At 38.8% G+C, this 25,178-nt stretch overlaps 1 pseudogene; it reads left to right on the top strand.

Moving 5' to 3' along the window:
• The first annotated feature begins 23,773 nt into the window (after positions 1–23,773).
• On the top strand, positions 23,774–24,327 carry LOC142140408 (adenosine 5'-monophosphoramidase HINT1 pseudogene; annotated as a pseudogene).
• The last annotated feature ends 851 nt before the right edge of the window (positions 24,328–25,178 follow it).

The raw sequence follows: 25,178 nt of genomic DNA, 5'->3' as shown, positions 1-25,178 counted from the left end.
CACGGCTCCGTCGGTGGTCAGATACGCTCTGACCGCCAAAATCACCCTTCTCCTCTCAGGGCTCACTTCCTTCTATTTAAGGACCCCACCTTCACCTCTGCCTTGCCAGTGTATTGGTTCACCAATCTCCAGCGTTCCAGTGTCCTATTCCCTGTTTTTGTGTTTGACTGTTTTGGATTCTGACCCCTGGCTTGTTTTATGGCCACCCTTTTGCTTTTGTGATTTGGTACTGCATTGTCCGCAAGGCTTCTGAGCTCGGCTACCAGTGACCACTCTTCTGTATTTCCATTTTGTACCACGCCATTACTGGCTTGTACTGCGGTTGTTGTGCTATTCCTGTGTATAACTCCATTGCAATGGTGACTAACTGGGAGAACCGCGACTTGCGCACCTCACGCAGCCAAGCCCATACCTCCTTTCGGGAGTCCCTGGTAAATTCCGTAAGTGCATTAGACTTTGCATCTCTCAGTTTAGTTGTACCAATACTTCAACTACTATGAATGTGACAGTAAAAAAGTTGACAATAATGGCATTGACAGAATTATCAGGTTGACAATTGAAATGTATACAGTATTATTAGGTCAACAATTAGAATGTAGACAGTAATATTGGATTGACAATTTAAATATAGACAGTATTTTTAGGTTGACAATAATATCCTTATCCCTGTATCTATCCCTATTCTTTTCTGATCCCTAACCCTATTCCTAACCCTAACCATGTCCCTAACCCTATCCCTAACCAGTGCTCAAAGTATGCCGGAATGTGCAGGTATGACATACCGACTACTTCTAAGTTGAGACTACCTTTGAAGATGCTGCACACTCTGCAAGCAGGCATTTTGCTTGCAAAGAATGAGAGCATACATTTACTGTACTACTGCCTCAGCAGAATGCAGAGGCTCAGAGATCGCATCTTTGGTCCAGGAGGACGTATGGGGATTGGGGTTGCGTGCTGCCAGTGTTATAGGCAAAGCAGACACCTAAACTAGAGATTGCAGATAGGAGGGGGCAGGTCAGAGCTCCAGCAGCATCTTTTACTCTGTATTCTCCCTGCTTCTAACAGTGAACCAGCCTCTATCAGCCGATCCCAGAGCTCTGTGTAATTCTTTTCCTAAAAGCCACACGGAATGTTATAGGTTTTTTTTATGTGAGTTTGTTCAGCCTAGAATAGGGTGAAGTGAGATTTATATTCCAGCACTAGTGAAAGGAAAGAATATTCTGAGGAAGGGTTATAAGCAGATTTAATTTCATTTTTATTATTATTTTTTATGTTGAAAGTTGTTATTGCTTTACATTTTCAAAAACAAGCAAACTTAATCTAGGACGCTAAGTTAGGGTGTTGTATAAAAAGTTGCTTAATAAATATTCTCCAAAAATTACCAGATGCAGCTATTCAAACAAACAAGTGTCACCCCTCTATTACATAACAAGAAAAGAAAGTTAGAACTTATTTCTCTTATATATATATATATATATATATATATATATATATATATATATATATTTATTTATATATATCTTTATAAACAAAAACAAACAATATTTCCTAACTCTGATCATCGAACAGCTAGGTATTTAGTAAAATGTACTAGCATTGAAATTTTCCAATATATGCAGAACCAAAATTGTAGATAGAAGAAAGGGCAAAATGTAAAGCTTTAAAATAAAACAGGGAACTGCGCAGATGGTATCAATTATATGTAAAATCACAAATAAAAATCTTAATCAAAAGTCCGTTTCCAAGGAATCATAAATAAACAATTTATTATACAAATATAAACAATACTACCTACAATCATATATAAACATTAAATCTACCTACATAAATATGGCTCACCAAAATGACAATATTAATAAGAATATCAAAACAGCAGCAATATCATAAGATCCTAGAAAATCAAACCACAGAGCTTCCTTTGGGGATATAAGATCTATTAGTCCAAGTATTAGCTCTTAGTGAATGGGCAATTGATGCCTATGCTGTTACAATCTTAGCTTTGTTAAGATCAGAAGGTGCTATGTATATATATATATATATATATATCTATATACATAGCTGTGGTGCGCACCCATAAATACTGTCCGGACAGAATCAGTTTCAGCCAATAAGTTACTCTGATCACGGTGAACACTCGTAATGGATCCAGGAGAGCAGCTTGACAACCACTCTGTTAATACATCCGATCCTCCTTAAACGGATCCAATGTTGTATTCTTAATTTGAACAAATAGAACAAAAGCGGAAACCTTTGCTAATGGTGCCAGATCTAAATTAGACAAATATAGCACTAATTAGCCTACAAAATAATAATTAAAAAATAATAAAATTAAAAGACTATGGTCAAGCTGCTGCAAAGGGAGGGGTACTGCATACCCCACCCCTAAAAAATAGAACCAACAAAACCTCAAAGAGTGCAGCGCTTACAACCAAAACTAACAATTTTAAGTTTTAAAATTTTTAAAAAGCATGCAAAATATACACATATATACACAATTTTCATATAGCATGTGCAACACCACGTGAATCTAAAACACAATTTATTTAGCCATATAGCATAACAAAACATATACTATCACTCTAAAATATATATAAAAAAACAATTATAAATAAAAATGCAAATACATGCCACAACACAACATGTATAATGACAAATTTGAGAAGTTGGAGCTCAAGAATACAGTATCTTAGTAATACTCCTAGTGAGAATATACAAATATCTCTTCTGATGAAGTTATTCCATAACGATACGCGTAAGGAGTTCATTCTGGTTGTATAGATGATTTACTAATGCAAACTTATATTGAACTAATAATCTCGTGAAGTTTGGAGGACAGAGCTGTGACTATCATCTCCAGGTTTCAGGACAAGTTACTTTCATATGACTGTCCACAATTACAGGCACCAATTGCACCAGGCAATTCACTCACTCATCTAAAGCTCTGAATTATGAGTCTGCGCACGTAGAAATAGTGGAGAGCCGTGCCCGGGATTTCCGCGAGTGGATGTGAGTCGCCAGAGGTTCCTCTTGGAGGATCACACCAATACAGCAGAACATTAGAGCTTATGTGGCTCAAACCCAGAGTGAGAAGGCTGCCATATTATTCTGGTGTCTGTGAGTATTAAATCAACCTGCTACAGTACAGAGTGCACCCAAATGTATAATGGACATATGATGTGTTATAACCTGGAGAGTAACCTGCAGTTCAAGTAGTAAAACTATCTGGTCATAGTGATCAACATATACAAATAAAGAGCAAACATCAGAGACAGTTTTTAGTCACCACACGCTGGTTTTTTAAGAGCACATTTATACCAGCTGGATAATAATGACTGTGCTATCATTCAGCTATATTCAACTCTGTCTACATTTACAGCTAATAAATGTGGATAAGTGCTAAATCTGAAGCCATTTATTGTGTGATTCCACAGATTAACAACAGAGAATCTGGACATATATACTATACATTTTGGTATGTTTGTATATTCTCACTAGGAGTATTACTAAGATACTTTATTCTTGAGCTCCAACTTCTCGAGTTTGTCATTATGCATGTTGTAAACAAAAATATATAAGGTCTATCAGGCGCTCCACTTAGGTATGCAGCTTTGTATGTAAATGTGAATAACCACTATTATTCAAAAAAATACCAATAATGAAAATAAATTCTTACATACAGTAGCGCTTCCTTCTCTGCTCAATGGGATGGTATATGGAACCCCTTGTCATAAAGGATACCTTATTGTCATGTGAATACAGACAAATCTACAATGGGACTCATGTTTCATGCACAATAAACAAATACAATACATAGGTTAACATGTAATAATCACAAATGGGGAATTGTCCACCACCACTATATAAATAGTTCTTTGTCAAAATAGGTGGTATTAAATGACAACAATAGGGATCCACCAGTGTAATTCCTCTTTGTATGATCCCCTTAGGGTATCTGCTTACAAGAAAACACTCCAAATTGCGCCTCTCAAAATCAACTCCTATTCAGATTTCTCTTCCTTTCTCGGAGCTCAAACATCAGTGGCATTCATGTCAGCACATATAATGAAAAGTAACACAGGAACAGACCTTGTGCATTAACTCGATAAAATTGTTTAATAACAAAAACCATGAATAAAATACACTCAACTTCAAATATGAAGATGAAATGATTATGAATAAAACCCGTACCAACTTCACATCATTACAGTCACATAATGGGATCTTAATGATAAACTCATCAGTTGTTGAAGTAATGATCCACACTCAATGTCACCTGTGATGGTCGTCTGGTCACCGCTAATTTACCAACGCATTTTAACCCTTTAGCGAGGGTCTTTTTCAAGGTGAGTTCATATATACAAATCTGCAGCCTTTAAATAGTCCATGATGGTGTAACGTCCATATGCGAAGACTGACATAGACCTTCCTTAATTGATAATTCTTTGCACTATTCCATGTCTCAACTTCATACTGAGGCTTGAATTCCGAAAACTTTATTGTTCCGCATAGACGGCATCAGTCTTCTCATCAATACTGAAATTGTCGTCTTATACATGTTGTGTTGTGGCATGTATTTGTATTTTTATTTCTACATTTTTTTTTTAGATATATATTTTATAGTAATAATATATGTTTTGTTATAGGTATATGGCTAAATAAATTGTGTTTTAGATTCACGTGGTGTTGCACATTCTATATGAAATTTGTGTATATATGTGCATATTGTGCACGTTTTTTAAAAATGTAAAAACTTAAAATTCTTAATTTGAAGGCATAATATGACAAAAAAGCGACGCCTTTCATCTACCACATGTAGTCTCTCTTAAGCCTTGAGAAAGTTGATACAGATCTCCTGGATCCGTAATGAGTGTTCACCGTGACTAGAGGAACTATAGGCAAACTATCGGTGAAGTATGAACATTATGATCTTGTTAATACAACACTATGCAGTCCAGCTTGTATCGCTTTGGGTGAGTTTCATTACTAAGCATCTGCCGGATAATATTCAAGGGCGATTTAGGTTCATCATCACCATCATCACCATTTATTTATATAGTGCCACTGATTCTGCAGCGCTGTACAGAGAACTCATTCACATCAGCCCCTGCCCCATTGGAGCTTACAGTCTAAATTCTCTAACATACACACACACACACAGGTTCAGAGGGAGTTCATTAATAACATCTAGGCTCATTCCTGAGTCTTTCGCTAATTGGTCCGGACAAAAAGAGAGAATATATATATATATATATATATATATATATATATATATATATATATATATATATATATATATATATGTACATATGTATATACATGCATATATACATACATTTATATATATATATATATATATAAATGTGGTGCCCCAAAGCCCTATTAAACGCTTTTGAAATGCAGGGCTACAAGGGGTTAATAGAGGCTGAGAGAGACACAGTGGGAATGACAGTTGACAATTGACAGTTGAACTGAAAAGGTCGTACCCAGGAGGATGTGCAGGAAGGAGGAGTTTTGTGAGATAGCAACAAGTCCACTAACTTTTGTAATAACTGTGAACTCCCAGAAGGCAGTGGGGAGAGGAAAGTTCTAGACTTCTGAGGGAGAGAGATGAGGTTTATGAGTGACAAGAAGACAGACCGAGAGATAAGAAATCTGAGTTGAATCTTTCCATGTAGCTGCTCACTACCTCAGGAACAGGCTGAGAGAGATAAGAGGTATTACTGCTGGAAGTCGATCATATGAAGGAACTCTAGTTGAAAGTACAGTAGGTCTGCAAATCACCTTTGTCACAGATTCCTCCACTTGCTTTCCTCCATGCTGACAGATCTAATGTACTACAAAATTCCTGTGCACAGGTCAGCCCAGGACTGCGTGTAAAATATGGTAACGTTACCAGGGATAATATTGGTGCACCAAATGTTTTAGTTGAATGTTAATGTTAAGTGATTTACCTAAAAATTTATTTATTGTTATATTATATGTTAAATGCTATTGTGCTCTATGTTGATCAAATGAATATTTTGTCATTACCATTGAGTTGAAGGGGTCAGTGGCGCGGTGGCTTACCAAAATTATCTTTACCGCATTATTAATAAACCCAAGTTATTTGACCAATCCTTGTCCCTTTCATTCAAGTATTTATCTCCTGACCACCGGATATCCGACCAAAAAAGAACCTGACTCGTGTCTGGAGGACAAGGTAAGGGAAGGAAATCCCATCAGTACTCGACCACCACATATATATGTATATATATATATATATATATGTATATATATATATATATATATATATATATATATATATATATATATTTATTTATATTCTCTCTTTATACATTTTGAACTTGATCACCCCGACTGACTGTTGTATTCGGCGAAATATATGAACATTGCTAATCAGCACCTTCTGATCTTTTTTTTAAATCAAGTATTTTTTATTGTAGAGTTTAGACAAAAGACATAGTATAATGAAATAAAACAAATGAAACAAAAATCAAAACAAGATAAAGCCGTACAGCATAAATAGTTATATTATGTAGGTGAGTTTGATCTAAGCAGATATAGAGAGACGACACTTAAACAATTGTCATCAGCTCTCATTATGAAGGAACGGTTAAAGCTAGTTTAGACTTTATAGAGCAGGTATTCAATAGCTATAGCCATGTTACATAGACTAATGAGAGAAAGGGTGAAAGGATAACTTTACGCCTATCCATATTTTGTAACAAAGTCCTAATGGGAAAGAATTAAAGGATGTGTGGGTAATTAAATGTATATATATATATATATCCACATATGTATATACATGGAGGACATTTATAAAACTTGCCATCAGCTCCCACTATGAAAGAGCGGTTAGAACTGGATTACATTTTAATAAAGCGGGGGTTCAGGAATTACAGCCATAGTGCATAGAGTAAAGAGGAGGAGGATGACAATTCAGAGAAATCCAGTTTAAATAAGGTCTAGTTCAGACCTGTGTAGTTTGTATTTTGAGGAATACCAGGGAGACCATACCTTCCGATCTTAGAAAAGAACTAAGATTATAACAGAATAGGGATCCACTAAGAGCTAATACGTGGGCTAATAGATCTTACATCCTTAGTGGGCGCACTGTGGTTTGATCTTCCAGGATCTTATGATATTGCTGCTGTTTTGATATTCTTATTTATATTGTCATTTGGGTGAGCCATATGTATGTAGGTGGATTATATGTTTATATATGGTTTTAGGTAGTATTGTTTACAATTGTATAATAAATTGTTTCATTTTTTATGATTCCGTGGAAACAGACTTTTGATTAAGATTTTCATTTGTGATTTGACATGTAATTGATACCATCTGCACAGTTCCATGTTTTATTTTAAAGCTTTACATTTTGCCTTTTCTTCTATCTACAATTTTGGTTCTGCATATATTGGTTTTTGGAAAATTTCAATGCTAGTACATTTTACTAAATACCTAGCTGTTCGATGATCAGAGTTAGGAAATATTGTTTGTTTTTGTTTATAAAGATATATATAAATATATATATATATATATATATATATATATATATATATAAGAGAAATAAGTTCTAACTTTATTTTGTTATTTACACAATATACAAATAATACTGGCTCAGTTTTATTACACCAACTTTGAATCATTCCCTTTTAATTGTACATTTCTGATACATTTTAATTGCACAATAAGATCTTTCTAGAAGTACTACACATTCATCAATCATACTTGACTCACCAAGTTGTGCCTTGGAATAATCTATTGTCTAGGAACAGGTAGGGTCTGAGAAAGAGGTACACTTGGATGAGGGCAGGTGCAAATAGGAAGAGTTGACAAAGGAAATATAGGGGAAAAGAGAAAGGGCACATGGAGAACATATGTATCCAGGCTGGCTTATACTGAGCAGCCAAGTGCTGAGGTTGCTATGGAAATGCAGGGTGAAGCAGAGGTCAGCTATACCAAAGAGTATGTGAGGAGAAGAGAGAGAGGCAGAAAGGAAAAATTTGTGAGAAAGAGGTGCCGGGGGTCTGAAAGAGGTGGCAGCAAAAGGAGAAGCAGTGAGGTGTGTCTGGAAAGCAGATTCTGCTGAAATGACCGAGTGTGCAGAGGAAGAGAGGGATACCCAAGCTATGAAAAGAGAAGCTGGGTGTAGATATGTATAGTGAATTCTTGTAACTGGATCACTACAGAAAATCCACTATTAAGCCGCCTAAGGGAGATAACACAGTAAAGCGAGCCTATGTGCGGAGGCGAATTGCGTGTGAGCAAAAAGGAACAGCTAGCAAGATCAGGCTTTCAGTTAGTCCATGACCCAACAGTGGCTAAGACCCTCATCTTCGGTCAAAAGGAGAGAGATAAGTAAAATCACACCAAACACTGTGACACTATTAATTTTGCACATATATCAAAGTCTGTTACCTGTCGGAGATATAATGAAAGTTACCAGCATTACAACAAGTGCACCAACGTTAATTAGTTAACCTCACAAACTATTTAATATTGGTAGGATTGTGACTATTGTTGATTTATATTTTCACACTGTGTGTGGGTGCGTTGTAGGAGAGTTTGGGGAGCCAGTGAATGTATGTGTGGCGGTCATCTTGTTGTTTAGTTATTACTGTACTGTTGCCTTTGATTAATATCTTACCTGACTGTACTGTTACCTTTCATTATTATCTTACCCATTTGGGGTGTGCTTCTGAGAGTCATCCGACACCCTGCCTTTTCGCCACTAAATAGTTCAGATGTCTATACTATATATGCTGTTACAACAACCAAGGTCAAATGCAGGATTTATAAAGGGGGTTTATATGCCATGACCATGATGCCAGATTGTATACAAGGGGATTGGCTATCATTTGAGACATTGCTAGGCTGCTCTCCAACTTTTATCCCTTTCAAATACACAGGCAAGGATAGCCAACTGTTCTCATTCTGGTTGGACAGTCCCAGGACTTTGTTCGGACGATAAGGATAGTTAGGAGGAATGTCCCAGTTCATACTGTACTGATTATTAAAGGACAAGCTGCTTGCGTCTAACAATAGTACAAACAGCTGGCTCTTAAAGAGCAGTACAGTGGAAAGCGGTCCTGAGTGAGCGAGACAGTCACACAAAATTGGGACTACCCCACCAGAATCAGGACAGTTGGTAGACCGTGCTGATCTCTCCTAACTTTCTTCAAATTTCCATTACTTTTTGTTCGTGTCTTAAGCTGAGTTGCTGATTGTCTGCATCCTGGAACATTTGGACCCTGTTTGGGAAAAAGGGATTGGTACATAAAAAAGTCTAGCAGTGAGTTAACTATTTAGGCATCTTTTCCCCCAACCAGCCCCGACATTAAATTAATTGCATCTACATTTAATAATTTGGCCTCCCTAACGGAAACTAATGCTGACATTAAATGAATAACATTCATATTTAATAAAAAAGACCTATTACTTCCCTCTTACATTAATAGCATTTACATTTAATAAATAGACCTATTTCCACCAATTAGCACCACCTATTAAATTAACAGCATTCAGAATGAATATTGCCCTGACATTAATTAATGATATTCACATTTAATAAATACACCAATTTCCCCTTCAATAGCCCCAATGTTAAATAATTTGTATTCCCATTTAATAATTAAACCTAATTTCCCACAAATTGCCACAATGTCAAATAATTGATTTTCACAATTCCTTCTCCCTAAACTCATTCCCTCATTAAATGGATAGCCCCCAAACCACCCTAGCATTAACTAAATAAAATAAAAGATGATTTATAATTTATATTGTGTCCCATGGGCATTATCCCTCCTCCAAATGTCAAGGTCCTTGACTAAGATTCCAGAGTGGAATTGAAACGCATTGGACGGTTGATGCGATAGTTCCTGCTACCATCTGGGACATTATCACACTTATGATTGGGAGGACTCTGGACCCGGGTAATCCATCTTGCCCTTTTGTTGTGTGCTTATGACCTACTCATCTATGGTACGCAGATAGGAGGACACTAGTTCCTGCCTTATTGTTTTATATATTTAATATATATAACCATTAAATGGAATTACGCTATGAATGTCTTGTTTCCATTATACAAACAACGTTGGAGTGGTTCTGAAAAACAAAGATTCCTATTTATGAGCAGATGTCTTTGATGCGTTGTGTCAGTAAGGAATCTTGTAAGCAGATCCCCTGGGGGGACCCCTTCACGTGGTTTATTTTCTAGAATCACCATATGGACTAGATACACTTGGAGGAGGCATAATTCCCACGGGACACAATATAAATTATAAATCATCTTTTATATCACTGATTTTGTTACAGTACTACTCTATGTATGCTCATTATTCTGTTACAGTACCTTATGGGAATATTATTTCCATCTGATGGACCATGTCTATGTGTGATCCTCTTAGCGCTGTGAGGTATACTACCTTTCCTTTTTCTATTGTGCTTATTGGGAAGTTGGATTTTCCTGTACACCTTGGGCAGCTTTGGGGTTTGGTTTCAGCGCCCATTCCTGCTATATATTGTTATTTTGATTAACTAAATAATGCCATCACACCACCTTAAATTAATACTCATTACTATGACCCACTATTAAATTAAATAGTCTGCATTATCAAATAAATTGCCAACCACAAATAAATTAATATTTCCCACTCACTATTAAAAGATTATCACCCACCCTTACCATTAAATAAATACACAGCATCCACCCCTACTACAGTAAGTGCCCTCCCCCTACATTTACCTTCTACCATCTAGCTCTGTATATTTCAGTGATAGACTCTTCTGTCTATCTCTCTTTATTTTCTTGCTGTCAGCAAAATATTCTAGCAGACTGATCTCTAAATAAAATGCAGTTTAAGCATAACTATTGCAATATAAATAGGCTCTTTCACCCTGTCCACCCATCTCAAAGCGATTTTCTTAGGACAGAATTGCAGCCAACCTCCTATCCACATGATATCCACCTGAGAGGGCTATATATAGAAAGTATCATTCCAAAACTCGCGAGATCTGACATTTTACCAGAAATTAAGTTTTGCATAATTTTCAGATCTGAATTTTGCGAGTGAAACCAAGTCGTGTTTCAGTTTGACTCGGAACCACAAAATTCGGATCTGTCGGATTTCTCCGAATCCAAACCACTCATCTCTACTGTAAACACACTACCCTGTCTTGACATTTATTTTTATCAATTTTTGGCCCTTTTATGCTTTGGAAATGTCAGGATTATTATCAGTATTATTGTCATGCAAACCTTATCTCATTTTTCCAACTCTAACATATGTGGTTTTGAAGTGACATACCTACTTTTTGCTTTTAAAATTTTAACTAACATTAAGTATTTTTTTTTTATAATGTCAGCCTTATTTATTAGTAATGTTTTCTGACAGCTGATCACCTGTGCTGGAGAATGGTTTCTGCTTCAGCTAGTGTATTGACCTGATTTGTCTTCTTGTTGTGATCTGGCTTGATTAAGTAATTTCTCTGGTCTTCTCTTGCCCATGACCATTGTCGGTTCCTGGATTTGCATTAACTTCTGCCTAACCTGACATTGGCTTGTTAAACGGATGTTGAATTAACATTTGCCTGCCCTCCCTTGGCCTGCTAAATGGATGGTGCATTAAGCTCTGCCTAAGACCTGGGGGCAACTGACTACTGTGGAACCCATCAAGTTCCTTGGAAAGGAGTTTGCTGTAGGCGAAGACCATGTGATATGGTTCAAGTGGTTTATGATCTCTTCCAATATTGCCAATGATGACAGTTTATTAATTTGCCATTGGATGAGGGATTCCTTTTGCCGATAAAGCCACAATTTAATTCCAATGCTGTATTTCTGCATGTCATAGCGGTAGAGGATGGTGCTCATGTAGCCCTGCTGATACCGGGAAGAAATTAATCCCTTTTTTAGAATTTGAAAAAGTTTAATTTCATCATAGTGCAGACGGTATGTTATGTATATCTCCTCATCTGTAGCATTGTTGTAAAATTTCCAGGGAGTGCCAATGATTCCTTTGTTACAAGGCAATCAGTCTTATGGCAGAATTTTTTACATATAAAGGTCAACACACATGGCTAATAATAATTGTGCTACTAGAAAATAATGAACATGACTTAGTAATGTAAGTATTAATGGACATAGTGCACATTAGTTGCCACAATGTTCCATGTATTTTTATCTCATTTTCACAATGCAGCTAACGTTTTTTGAATAATGTTCATTTAAAAATACAATGTGCATAATTTTGACTTTTCAAAGTGTATTTGTTCTTCTTTTAGTAGACAGCGCCTACCCTTTCCAACCGTATCTCCACGCACCTATTTTAAATCCAACCACAGACCAACAAATCACACACTATTATGCTTGGCCTTCTTAAATAATAATAATAACCTGAAGAAATATAAGAAGAAATAACAGCACACCAAATACAGTACACACTGGTCAGCAACACCGTCTGTTGGACCCAGATAACACAGCAACACATATAAAACATAATTTGTTTGTTTAGCGTGTATGAGCTCTAATAGTGGCACAGGTCATTTTCTCTTCCAGTCTTTAGAATGACTATTAAATCTCTTTGCTACTCTAAGGATCAGATTCAATTAGTAGTGAGGTGCTGCCGGACATCACCTTGATGTTCAGCTATGCATCGGCTAATACTGTACACAAATCATCTCTCATTTTGAGCAGTTATTTCTGTAAAAACTCAGACGCGTTGTGTCTTCGCTGACTGTTTCGGAGACTCATCGTGTCCCCTTGTGTCAAATTGATCTGCCCCAAATTTGTATACAGTGCCACATTTATTAAAATGGATCTGTCAGCAAAGAAGTGAAGGTACTTATAGAAATTAAATAACCAAAAAAATAAACAGTGATAAAATTGGTAGCATGAATTAGAGGATGTTTTATGTATTATTATATTAGAATATGGAAATTAATAATGACAAGCCCACTTTTATTTACATCATATTTACGTTCAAGCATTTGTTCAAACATTATGTTTTTATTCTCTACATAGGATTTCAACTTCAGTGAACCTCAATACACATTACATCATTAAATCCTTTTCACGTCTTTCTTTTATTCATTCATTTAACATAAACTGATGTCTCAGAATAGTCCAGTCTATCACAAAAAGGCAGTCCCCATCCTTATCTTTTAATTGAAGGCAGTCTGGTCCACAAGCTGCTTTGTTTCTTGGGATACCTCATATCACAAAGTTGAAAAAAGCAATTTAAGTTGACATGGATGTCTGACAAAAATGACATTTTCTCACTCAGTCTGCTATGGGACTAATCTGTTTGTCTTTTGAACATGTACTTGAAAAGCAGTATTTCATCTGTGGTAGACAAGAAGCTACAGTTCAATTTCCTTTCAAACCTGATTCATCACTGTTTGGCATTAAAACACTTTAAACTTACATTAATTTATATTAAATAACTTTTACTAAAATAATGATCACCCTTCTTGATTATATATAAGTATTTACAGCATAATGTTATTATTATTATTTTTATTATTATTATTATTATTATTACTATTATTATCCAGCCAGCTTGTACAGTCAATTCTGAATTAATATATTTTATTAATTTTTATAATTGGTAAGCAGTTAGCAATGGACACAACACCTAAGGTAGTAAATATACCCCACCACATAGACATAATATGCATTATGTAAACAGTATGGGCCTGCTTCATGAAGGCACGCAAGCACATGTAAATTGCGTGGGTCTAGGTGTGCCTGCTCTAACAGTATACCTGCCTACTCTCCTGGAATTCCCGGGAGGCTACCGATATTCAGGGAGTCCTTCCGGACTCCTGGAAGAGTAGGCAAAGCTCGCGAAATTTGTTGAAATTCACGGGAGTGAATGGGGGGGGCCTTAATCGTTCCATTAAGCTCCGCCCCCTCCATTCAATGCAGTGAATTTCGGCTTTTCCATTTTTCCAAAGTGTGAGCAGGGCTATGGTGACGCGAAATGTCACCGCGCCCTCTTCCTAGCCCATGTCACATGACTTCTTTCCTTCTTTCCCGGGGGAGGAATCTTAAAGGTGGGCATGTATTGTATAACAATACACTGCCTTTTAGGAACTAGAAGAACTTTCTTCTTCGTTCTTGTTTCAATAATTGGCATTCAGCTGGGTGCTTTTTAACATTGAAATCAACGTTATATCTAACCTCATCAGCACAGACTCTGGGACCGCTACTAAGTGCCTGTCTGCATTATAGACAGCCAGACATCCCTGCTTCATGTGAGTAACGGCTACCAATTTCATTTTTGCTTGCACATTTCATCATCACCAACATTTTGATTTACAAATCTGGACATTATATTTCCTTACATTTTTTTTTTTGCGGTTCATATCAATTGTCATTGCATATTTTAGTAGCTTGCAAGTGCACTCTAACCATATTTGCAATCACACAGAGTTTGTTGTGTTTTTACCATTATCATTGTTTTCGGCAGTGTCAATTGATGCATGTTTATTGTTTAACACATCTAAGCTGTCTCGTTCTGGCCGGAGCGTATTGTGGACCTATCCATATTAAATTGATATATCTTTGCTTTACAAGTGCCCAGAACCTGACTATTTTTATACGTATCTAACATTGTTGGTAGTTTAGGGGTCCCCCATACACTCTCAGGTTTGCATTTGGCTGCTTCATATATTTGGAGGAAGCGCAGCCTATCCCTCTTTTTCAACCAGGGAAGCAGACAGACTAGCTGAGTAAAGTGATCAGGCAGATTTCAGGGCAACAAGAGTTCAAGCAGAATCCAGTAGCAAGGTAGAGGTCAGGGTAACAGGCAAACAAGCAGGTTACGATAATCAGGAAGAGGGTCACAATGGGAGAACAGCAGTAAAGCAAAACTGGAACAGGGATAAACAAGAGACAAGCCGCAGCCAGGTATAAACGAGGAACTGCACAGAACACAGATTGAGGTAGGTATATAAAGCTCTGAAACAGGTGCTGGAATTAATCAGGTAGGGAGATTAACTCCTACAGGAGAGGTGTAAAGATCAGGGACAAAACAGCAGCACCTCTGGTGGAATTGAGGTACTGCTGCCACATGCAAAGTATAGGCAGAGTCGTAACAGACGGCTGATAAGAACCACTTCACCCATCTAGTTTGACAATTCTTTAACCTATGGTAACCTCAAATCCTATTTTATTAGTTCTTTGTAAGGATATCCTTATGCCTATCCCAAGCATGTTTAAATTGCTTTACAGTGTTAGCCTCAACTGATGGGAGCTATTCCACTTATCCACTACCCTTACTGTGAAGTTCCTCAAATTTCCTCTGACCCTATTTCCCTCCAGTGTCAGTGCATGTCCTCGTGTTCTAATACTTCTCTTCCTTTGAAGAATGTTTTCCTCCTGTACCTTGGTAAAATCCTTAAAAGTTTCTATCATGTCCCCTATTTCCCTTCTCTGCTCCAAACTATACATATAAAGATCTTTAGTCTTTCCGGGTAAGTTTTCTGCTGTAGGCCATGCATCATTTTAGCTGCCCTTATTTGTACAGCCTCTAATGTATTTATATCCTTCTGGACATATGGCCTCCAGAACTGAACACAATATTCTATATGAGGCCGTACCAATGACCTAAACAGTGGTATTATTACTTCTTTCCTTCTGCTACTGATTTTTCTCCCTATGCAACCATCTGACTTGTCTTCCTCATTGCTTTGTTATATTGCTTACCTTCCTTTAAGTCACCTGAAGTCACCTGACTCCTAGATCCCTTTCCTGCTCAGTAGTTTCCATTATAGTGCCATTAATACTGTATTTAGTCTTTGGGTTTTTGAGACCTAAGTGCATGATTTTGCATTTTTTGCTATTAAACTGTTGTTCATCTGCTCATACATTTTGTTTCTCATTTTAGACATTATTGGGATCCTTTTCCCATAACTTCATTTTAAATCCTTCCTTACTGTAACTTACATCCCAGCCCTACAACCAAACATCTCCATCTACCATATACATACTGCATCCTTACTAAACCAATTCCAGCACCTCTACTTAGAACTACCACACAGTCTTATTCCTAACTAGCGCCCTTATTTTACCCACTCTTACCAATATATGTCTTTTTCCTACCTCTATATAGTTTGATCAATGTAACTATATATTGCGCCCATGTTTTTATACATTTTTTTAATGTGCAACAAATGCATTCGCTACTAGGCATCAATAAAACTTAAAAAATCTCTCTAATGCAGCAAAAACAACCTTCCATCTCATGTACAATAAAAGCTTGCTTAAATACACAAAGCATAATATATGCCTAAGCGACAAGGAAAAAGCAATATGCACAAGCGGTGCAATCACAAAAAAACAAACATAAACCGCTTGCTAGTGGTAGGGACTGTCATCATCATCCGCTATTTGCACCTGCCCCTGGCCACCTACAAACAATACGGCTTTCCCAGGCTTATATGCGTCTCCATCCGTTAACAGTTGCTTACTGTACTCGTCCTATCTTAGAACACCCTTGTACCGCCTCTCCTGGCACATGCTGGCATAAGTGCAGGGCCGGTGCTAGGGTCCTTGGCGCCCTAGGCACACTTTCAAAATCCGCCCCCCCCCCCGGCACACTTTCAAAATCCGCACCCCCCCCATGTCTTTCCTTACCTTAACTTGCCTCCATAAAGCTGCTCCTCTCTGCTCCGTCTCCTCCCCTCCACTCACTGACACTGTTGGGCCGTGATGATGATGTCACGGCCGACACTCAGTGAGTGGAGGGGAGGAGACGGAGCGCCCCATCAGCTGTTGGAGGGGAGGGCGGAGGTGGTGATCCATAGCCCCTTCCCCCTCCACTTGGATTTATCTGAAGCTGTGCGGCGGCCGTGGAAGGTATGGTCAGTGGTCGCCGCACAGTTTTAAAGTAATTTTAATTCTGTGGCGCCCACCAGAGCCTGGCGCCCTAGGCAACTGCCTAATCTTGCCTAATGGGAGAGCCAGGCCTGTATAAGTGGCAGAAGCAAGCAATTCTTCATGGGTGCATTTGCACACGCCCACTTTCTGGCCATGTGCAGGGCAATTTCACACAAGACAAAAACTGGTGTAGCATTCACTCTGCATCAGCCCATATATCTTTACCTTATTTCTCTATTCCTATTCTCAACCAATATCCCTACACCACACATATTAGCATTAACTTTACTCATAATACCCCACCATCAAAAAACGTAACTGGAGTACAACACTACCCCAGACATCGATCCACAGGATATCTAAGGACCACTATAGTGCTAACAGTACCATGAAAAGCACAGATAAAACATATATTTACAATTGTCATAGCCAAAGAACTAGCATAAAAAAACAGTAAAAGCAATATTATATTCATGTAACAGATCAATCTTGTAAGGCTGTCAGAAGAGGGTCCAGCTTCAGCAAAACAAATTTGTAAATAACCCTATGGTAGCAAACGCAGGAGGGGTAACAGAGCCTTAAAGTGATCAGCTCACAATACCCAGATTTTGCAAAACGTTTTAGCAGAGTGACTGATAATACACCGGATCTCTTCGATTGAAAAGTGCACCAAATTTTATTAAGATCTGAATGAACACTTTCGTCGATAAAAAATGTGACGTCAGCCTGTTCTGATGCCAAGTTGCCGTTGGTAATGAGAGTGGAATTAAGTAATATTTTGTGGTGAGATAGTTGTTGAATTATTGTGAATATCAGGTGCTTAACTGTGTCCCAGTAGGTTTGGAATTTGGGGAAGGTCCTCCACATGTGGGAAAAGAATCCCGGAGATGGGCAACCGCTCCAGCACCTCTATGAAATGTCAAGAAAATATACTATGTAATTGAGCTGAAACTGTATAATAACATATGTGTTTTCCTTTATCTTAACACAAATAAAGCTGGAGGAGGTTTGCTCCTTATTTTTGCCCAGTATACTTCATTCAAAACTTCTCTAATGTCCAACTCTGAAAGCCAGCTCATGTGGATCCTTCATTGGTGCGTTCATAACCGAGCGCTCTGCTTATAGAGACATCAGACCTTTAGTGGAGCCTTGTATAGAGATTCAAATGTTGTAAAGGGTCTGGTTGTAGCAGATCTTTGAGCACGCTATGAAGGTGCCTAAATTGAAAAAACTGATAGAAGCTTCTGTTAGGGATACTGAGCAGGACCTAAAGGTCTGCGTGCAAGATAGATCATTTAAAAACCTACCGGCCTACTCTATCCATCTTGAAATTATGTATGATAAAAAATGTGAATTATTGGCAAAAGGGATGAAGCCAGAAAGAGAAAAAATATGTTTAATGTCATTTCACACTGTATTTATACATTTTAAATTTATATAATTTATTGTCAATCCATAGGGCTGCGATGACAACGGTCAATAATTCTGCTATGGTAAGGTGGTCCGGGTATGACTGGGGAAACTTAAGGCCAAATTCCGCAGGTGAAACTTGTTAAATATCACTGCCAAACGTGGAAAGAGGCAAATATTTCACTGAAGAACTTTGAAAAGTTTATTCCTTCCTACAAATAACTATCTAAGATCCCTCAGCTCAAAATCACATTCCAAAATTATTCTGGGGAACACACAAAAATTCTCAGTCAAAAGTCAAAACAGATTCTCTGGTATTTAGAACAAAGAGTAAACCTCTGAAAACTTTGAGACACATAATTTCACATCAAACTAATTCAGATGCTCATCTAAACTCTGAGAATGTGGCTTACCTCCAAAATACTGAAATATTGCAGAAAAAAAAAAGATAACTATCTTCTCTTAAACGTACAAGGGAGTCATTGGCCCTTAGATAATGAGCCTGGGAAATCTTTTGTGAACGTCCATAAATTCCAAAATGCCAAATATATTCTTCCATACCCTTATAAATCTCTGGTTGCGCCATAAACACTTAGTAGTATCATAGATTGCTAATAGTTTTCTAGAGATATATTCATTTGATGCTGAGTTACAAACAGTGTTTTAGCTGGAAAAAAGTAAAAGTTTTAATTAAATTGATGGAATTAGCATTAGTTTCTTCCTCTACTTCTAATTCTTCTTCTACTTATTTTATTATCAGTAAGATTAGGCAGTACTTTGAAGGTGGCACATTTACTTTTGCTGATATAGACATTTTTCTCACAGACTACAAGTGAACAAAATAATGCATAAGGCATATATGCAGATGAACATCAAAAATGCTCCAATGTATGTACCTGGCGGGGGGGGATAGGTATATTTAGTGCAACCTCCTGTCACTGTGTGTTGTGTGGGGGTACGAAGGTTACACAGTGCATCTCTTTCTTAAACCCTGGCTAGCTGATGGGCATGGGTGTAAATGGCCAGGGGGTCCCTGCACACGCAGGCGTTTCTTTGTAAGTAGTGGGAAACAGGGGATGTCAGTGCAATAAAAGTCAGAGCAAGTTGGGCGCAAACTTAACTCTTTACACTCCTCTTCCACAGCACGATAATCATAATGCTTGCAGCAATAAAGAAATATATACAGCTCCTTACTCTCTCCAGCACAGTTCTTAATGAGCAATATGAATACGGTTACAAGTACATCTCCTTACTCCTCCTGCACACATCTTACACTGCTGGTGTTATCACAGTAGATACCAGGTTCTACTGGTCACAGTAGTTCCACAGCTACTCACAGTTCAGTCTCTGTTTCCAGTTCACACATGCGGGACTCACAGGGCAGCTTACCTCCAGCGCACACATGTAGCACTGACCTTTTTTCTCTCCAGGGGTCTCTGCTCTTGCATCTCTTAGTGTCTGTATGCTGCCCCTTGCAGCAATCCCCCTCTTCTCTCCAGGGGTCTCTGCTCTGGAAACTCTCTCCCTATGCAGGGCACACTTTCCTTGCCCTGGCACAGTAACCGCACTCGTGCCCCCAGGCAATGCCGGGGGAATCTGGGAGGTCCCCAGCTTCTTACATCATCTCTCCCCTCTCTCAGTCTCCTCCTTATCTTTTTCCTCTTTTTTACAACCCCTCAATCTTTTCACTCTGTCTCTAGCAGACTGGGCTGAGTTGTCCCCATAGCAATCAGCCTGAATCACTGTTCTTTCCACAAACACCTAACTCGCCACTCCGTTACACTAGCATAAAAATAATTTGTCAGTAAAAAAATGTGGAGACACACTCTGTCATACACTTGTATGCTCTGATGCAACATTTTACAAGTTTGTAGACCCTGATAGAAATGCACATGTGGGCAACAGTAAAACATCACCACAAAGTATGTATGCCCACCATAACTGATAGACCACTTCCTAGCTGGTGCCTCATTTATATCTTAATTATGTTGAAGGTAAGGGGATGTCAGAGCTGTCTATATTTTTGTGTGAAAGTTTAACAAGGTTCTGTAGGAAACTAGAATATGGTATAATAGGTTATATGGCACATGGAGATATATAATGGCAGTATATTACAGATAAATAAACTTTAATGTGATAGGTATCACTGTGACATCATAAATAAAAATTCTGGCCAGAATGACATACAGAATTATGACATACATAAGCAGCAATGTATTTGGATGCTGGTAATACCGCAGAATGTGGGCTGCGAGTAGTTCCATAGGAGAGGAACGTCACTACTCTACAAGCAACATCTTTTCACAAACGTGAGTTATTGGGAATATTTCCCACAACAACATCTGGACAAGCTTAACTTTAACAGTCTATGTATGGAACTATACATTATTGAACCATTCTTAAATATCTTCATATACTTTGCATCAGCCCCTGTATGGACCTACTTTTGCATAGATATAGATTGTATATCTACACTTCATTTATATGTGATTATTTTTTCTTGAACTGCTTTAATTTACTACTCGCAGCCCACATCCTGCGGTATTACCAGCATCTCAATACATTGCTGCTTATGTATGTCCTAATTCTGTATGTTATTCTGGCCAGAATTTTTATTTATGATGTCACAGTGAAAAATTTCACATTCAAGTTTATTTATCTGTAACATACCTGCCATTATATATCTTAATGCACCCTATAACATATTATACCATGTTCTACTAACCTTTAGAGGGTGGGAACTACCATATAGGCTCTACTTAGTGGCTGCACTTACATCATACTTGCCAACTTTATTAAATTGGCTCCCGGGAGAGGTGGGCGTGATGGGGGCGGGGCTACAAAATGTGTGTCATTTTGGCCCCGCCCTGTGACGTAATGATGCAAACGCGTCATTTGACAGTAGGGGGCAGAGCCAAATGCCGCGATTCCCGGTGAATCGCGGCGTTTTGGACCTAATTCTACCCACTTCACTAGGAAGTAGGAAGAATTCTGCCACATGCGGAGATTGCCACACTCTCCCGGGAGTCCGTGACACTCTCGCAAAATGCGGGAGTCTCCTGGACATTCCGGGAGAGTTGGCAAGTATGACTTACAGCCAGTAGGCTTCTTCCACTACCATTGTTATCTCTCTATAGGAAACTGTTAGACCAGACATGCCTCCCTAAGGTCCTATTTTAGATTTTGTTGCATATTTTATGTCTGTGTATCTCAAGATGTGACCGATTGAAAACACATTTCTGCATCAGGAGTATGCTAGGCGTGTATACTTCAAGTATAGCTTAGAGATGCGTTTGACAGTGTTAGCAGTAAATGCAAAAGTTGCATTATTCTATTTGCACACAAGATAATGAAATTTCATGTGCACAAGAGAGAATAGTGTATTGATAGTGTTCTTTATAAATGCAAAGGTTACATTTTCCATATAAATCTCATTTATCGTTTTATAAATCCCACAGATTTTTTTCCTGCAGTAATCTACATGTAAATGATAAACAAGAAATCCAAATAGATGGCGGCAACTTGACATAATATTGCCACAACACTTATGAATGAAGTACTAGCAGATGAGGGGATCAACAAGCAAGCAGCCAATCAAAAATAGCTAAATAGTGCTGCAGATGTTATTGTCATCATCATCATATATCTATACACTAGGCAACAGATACCCTCAAAAGATACGCCTCTAAGGGGGGTATTCAATAGTTAGCGAGACGGGTAAAAATCCCGCGCTCAAAAAAATATTACCGTTAATACGGTAATTTACTCGGTGGATTTCAGCTTGCAGCATTCAGCAAGTAATTACCGTATTAACGGTAATATTTTTTGAGCGCAGGATTTTCACCTGTCTCGCTAACAATTGAATACCCCCCTAAGAATTATATCTGCGAATGCATCAAAGCGTAAACTATTAATCAGACCCTAAATATGCAGTGTCCACCCCTTGAAATTCATTGGAAAATCTTGTTTTTTGGACATGGCACAGAAACAGGGCCTGATTAAGGGTTCTGGTCGACCTAGACTAATGCACACATAGCGCCCCCCCCCTCAAATCATTAAAGAAAAATTCAGGAGTATTCTCCAGCAAACAAATTTAGATAGATTCTCTTACCTGTTCTTGCTGTTCTTTCTTGCTTGTTCTTGCTGTTTTGTTGCCGTTTAGCTGTCTTCTGGAAAGTTAGGGTTCTGTTTTGAAAATGCGTCAACATTACAAAGCCTCAATGGTTAGGCTCTTTAGAGAGCATCCTCATGAACACCACACAATACAGAGGTCATGTCTACCCAGCAGACCTTTCCTCAACCACCAGCGACCTTCTTGACTCCCCTGGCAATTTCATCACCCACTTCCCAAGTTAATGCATCACCTACCGCCTACCCAGACAATTCATCATCCACCTTAATTCCTCCCACATACCTTTCACTTGCTCTTCCTCCCCAGCCAGTAGATCACCGTACCCATTATCACACTGCCCCCTCAATACACTGTGCCCTTTATCACACCCTGCCCCCCTTCAGCACACACTGCCCCCCTTCAGCACAAACTGCCCACTTCAGCACACACTGCCTACTTATTACACACTGTCCCCTCTTGAGAACACACTGTCCCCTCTTCAGCACACACTGCGCCCCTTATTGCACAGTGTCCCCCTTATTACACACTGCCCCATTTCAGTACACACTGTCCCCACTTCAGAACACAATGTCCCCCCTTCAGCACACACTGCCCCCCCAACATACAATGTCCCCCTTCAGGTCACACTACTCCCCCCCTCAGCACACAATGTCCTCCTTCAGCTCACACTACACTACCCCCCCTCAGCACACAATGTCCCACTTCTGCTCACACGACCCCACCTCTCGGCACACAATGTCCCTCTTCTCTCCTGTCGGCAGTGAGTTCCTCTCACCGCAGCTCCTCACCAGGGTTGCCAACTCTGAAATAAAAAACAAGCAACCACTTAGTGAAAAACAAGCCCAAAACAAGCCCAAACCAATCCTAAAAAGCCCAACTTACAGGGGACCGTCCTTTTTCTATAACACTAAGTTCTACACTGAATCTCCATTTAGAAAACCTTTATAAACACAAGAGGACACATTTATACACTGATATGGCAAATGAAAAAGCAAATGCTGTAATTTAGGACACTGGTATGTCTATACCACACAGCCCCATGATATAAAATAGGGCTCTGAAAGCAGTCTTCTGACATGAGCAGCTTACTGAATGGGAGGGGAGGGTGTTATATCGCAGTGTTACCTGCTATCAGTGCAGCGATCGTGTGTCTGTCACAGAACTTATTTCAGTAGGTTGCTATAGATCCGTCTTCCTGTGATTTATTCCATGTCCTCCTCTGACTCCACCCACCCACAAATCATTGGAGGATGTCGCTGCACATCCCGACCACAAAAAAAACACCTGAATACATCAATCACAAAATAGTAACACCTCCCACTGGTCTGCCTGTCATCAGGGCTGCAGCTATGGCGGATGAGATCAGCAAAGCACAGAAAGCCCGTCCCGGTGGTGAAATCATATTCGGGATAATTATCCGTAAGGAAATCCCGGCTAATATAATCTACGAGGACGATCAATGTATCGCATTCCATGATGTCGCTCCACAAGCACCAACACATTTCCTAGTGGTACCTAAGAAAGCTATTAGCCAATTACCTGCTGATGACGCTTTACTAGGACATCTGATGATTGTTGGCAACAAATGTGCTGCTAATTTGGGCCTGGCGAGGGGCTATCGGCTGGTCATAATGAGGGACCAGATGGTAACCAGTCTGTGTACCACCTTCACCTGCATGTTCTTGGTGGCCGTCAGCTGGGCTGGCCTCCGAGCTAATAGGACTTACATACATAGCAGTCTCATTCTGTCCTGTCAGATGAAGTGCGTTCTCTAAATATCATCCTCCAATATATTGTCATCTGTTCAGGCAAGAATACAGTGAATATGACAATGGAAGATAAAAAATAAAATGAGTTTGTTTCTTCAATTTGTGTGGAATTTGAATACATTATTTTATTTACCATTAGGTGGCAGTTCCCAATGCAGAATTCTCTTATTTATTTTATATTTAAATAAAAAGAGCCCTTATAAACCCCCAAAAAAACAGTAACAGAGGAAAAAAAAAACAAAAAAAAACGATTATGCAGCCTGTGGACTTGGAGAACGGCTCCAAGCCCAAAAACAAGCTTTCCGCGGCAGTGGGAAAAAAACGCAACCTCACAAAAAAAGAAGCCCAATTCCGCTTGTTATAAGCGGAATTGGCAACTATGCTCCTCACTGACACTGTCGGGACGTGACATCACGCTAGACAGTCAGAGAGCGGGGGGGAGGAGCAGAAGGGAGGAGGGGAAGGGGGAAGAGAGCTGCATGTGAAGGAGGAGGAGAAGGAGGAGAAGGAGAAAGAGACAGCGTGGAGGAGGAGGGAGGGGCGGCTCCGGGTGCAAGATCTATAATTAAAAAAACAAACAAAAATGGTTGATCAGGCCCTGCACAGAAATAGGTGCATTATTGCAGCTATCACTAAGTCATCATGGAATTACTCAATCTGCCCATCGTTAGAGGGAGCAAATCAATCTGCCCATCCTTAGATGGAGCGAATTTGTGCTACCCCTATAGTCTACACCTAGACTACACAAATAAATATAACACAGCATTGCCACTATTTTCTGCCTTCAGAAATGACTATCACAAATTTCTCCAAATTGATCATCATGTGATCCTGAACCCTGAAATTAGCAACTTTTCTAAAACAGTTCAGAAGAATATTCGTGTTATTCTCCATGTGGCCGGAGTTTGGTATTCAGTTTTCTGAATGGAATTCCCACTCTCATTTTTTCTCATTTCAGACAGGACAACAGAGTGCAAAATGAATT

The sequence above is a fragment of the Mixophyes fleayi genome, chromosome 2 (genome assembly GCF_038048845.1).
Source record: "Mixophyes fleayi isolate aMixFle1 chromosome 2, aMixFle1.hap1, whole genome shotgun sequence".
Lineage (NCBI taxonomy): Eukaryota > Metazoa > Chordata > Amphibia > Anura > Limnodynastidae > Mixophyes > Mixophyes fleayi.
This window is presented reverse-complemented; position numbering and strand designations above follow the sequence as displayed.